This window comes from Camellia sinensis, chromosome 9 (assembly GCF_055761805.1).
Source record: "Camellia sinensis isolate YWXY chromosome 9, ASM5576180v1, whole genome shotgun sequence".
NCBI lineage: Eukaryota > Viridiplantae > Streptophyta > Magnoliopsida > Ericales > Theaceae > Camellia > Camellia sinensis.
The window spans coordinates 88,297,325-88,299,801 of record NC_138969.1 but is presented as its reverse complement, the minus strand read 5'-3'; positions in this window follow the sequence as shown (position 1 = coordinate 88,299,801).

The following is a 2,477-nucleotide window of genomic DNA, read 5'->3' as shown; positions in this document are numbered from 1 at the left end:
AAAAATACCCCCGACGGGCCAGGGATGGTATTTAAAAACAAATCCCCGGTGATATTCGGGCCGGGGACGGTGATATATATTTCATCCCCGACCCCGGCCCGGCCCCGGCCCCGGTTATCCCCGATTTACATATTATATATATATATATATATATATGTTTGGTTTGGTTACAACTGCAAGCTCCTCTCTTTGTCAAAGAGTCTTTGAATATTATATATTATATATATATATATATATATATGTGTTTGAATATATATTATATATATATGTTACAGCTGTAAAGAGTCTTTGAATATTATATATATGTTTATTGTTTAGGTCACCTAAATTAGGTGGTCTCTTACACTCTCTCTCTTCTCTTCTCTCACTCTCTCTTCTCTCCGCACAACATAAACGTAGTCGGCTGAGCTCCTCCAGGCCATAGACGCAGTCGGCTGAGCTTCTCTTACACTCTCTCACAGATCTCCTCTCTCTCTCACACGGATCTCCTTCTCTTACGCAGTCGGCTTTTGTGCTTTCGTTCTTCAGATCTCCTCTCTCTCTCACATGGAGCTCCTCCAGGCCACAGATGCTGCTTTTTGATGTTGAGATGTTTATTTATTTTTATTTTTTTTTGATGTTGTTGATGTATTTGAGCCCAGATATTCTGTTGATGTTGTTTTTTTGGCCGGGGATTTTCGGGATCAGGGAAACCCGATCCCCTTTCGGGGGCGAGGGTGGGGGTGGTAGTTGGTTCCCCGTCGGGGATGGGGACGGGGACGGGGGGAAGCTCTGCCATCGGGGATCGGGGACGGGGAGGGTGATCCCCGGCCCCGCCCCGCCCCGTTGCCATTCCTAGGTGTTAGTCCAAACACGAGAAACGAGGGACGCTTCGTACTTAAAGTGATGAAACGTGCCTCAATTCTCAGTCGCTGACGCTCTTGATCATACATGATAGAGTTTTAGGCCTTATGTGTTTATTTGTGCATTCATTTTATATTGAATTGTGCAATTTGGCTTCTCAGCCATCATGCATCGGGATGTGTGATTGGTGGCCCGAGGGCCGAGAACCACACTCCCTTGAGCTTATGAAATGATAGGGAGGGTGGTTGTGCACACATATCTTGCAAATACATTGCCATGCCCTTTCTTGCTCTCTGTTGCAGCAAACTGGAGTCTAGCAGCAAAAACTGGTCGGCCGACCAATAATACTAGCTGGCCGATCACTTTTTCTGGTTTTCAGCAAAAAAAAGTGGTCGGCAGGTGGTCTCCCTCCTCAACAACTGGTCAGCCACCCTCCCACAGGTCCCCAAGGTGAGTTGGAAGCTTTCTGAAGCTTAGTGCAAGGTTCTGAGAACAATTGCAAACAGAGGCAAGTTAGGGCATCGCGACGGATTTCCGAACGAGGCGACCGAGCATGCATCTGGTCTTCTCCCTCTGAGAACCTCTTTTTAATGATGTACTTAGCTAATTTGCTTAGCTAGTTTATGCTTTGGTTCTGTACTTAATTAGTTAATGCGTTTAACTATTCAATTTGTGTTGTAATAGCTTAATGAGTTAGCTTGTTAGTTAATTAATTTTGTTTTGTAATAATTAGTTTAATTAGCTTTGATTAGCTAGTTAGATTTTTATTCGGACTCTCCCTCAAGAGGGCCAACTGTTGTAATAAGCGTGCGTGTGTGTGATGCATGTCTTCCAACCCCCATTTCTTTCTCCCTTTTGCTTAACCGCTTTTGATGGTTAGTTTAGGGCATATTTCGATTAGCATCCTTATGCTTGCATGCGTGCATCATTCATCTATCTTGCATGCACCGGGCTTGGCGCATCATACAAACCGCATTGTATGTCAATACATTTACTTGAATACGTGTTCAATAGCATGTTATCAAGTTGCTTCTCATATGCCATCTCAGAATAGTTGAGCCTATTTCTAGTTGCATTTTGCATGTGTTACATTAGACATCTTAACATGAACTAGGATCATGCATGATTTCTAACTAGTTCTCTGCTTTGGCTCGGAGTACGCTATAAGTGTTTATGCTTTAGCATCTTGCATGAGTGTGAGGGTTGCCATGATAGCATGCTTGCCATGAGGCTAACTGCTTATGTGATTAACTGCCTGAATGCCCGTGGATGAAGGTTGGACTACTTGAATTGGAACAATTCATTGAAATCCTCGTCTTAGCCTACTTGCGAGTAGCAAACTTCAAACCGTTTTCAAACAAACGAACATCCAATGTTTTGTTCCAACTTAGGTGATCTAGTCTATACTTGTATGTTGTGCGCATCACATAGTAATTCTAGGTTAAATAACCGGAATAAGAACACATGTGTTTTCAAAAACAACATATCAATTTGTTCAAGGCCGATCTTTGATCGGGCGAGCGGGGGTGCTCATTGCATGACCTTCCCTTCTCGTACCCAAGTTCTCGAGCCGAGACAACTTTGGTGATGACGAACACGTGGCCTTAGGCAAGAGTCAAGGTTTCCTAAATTTT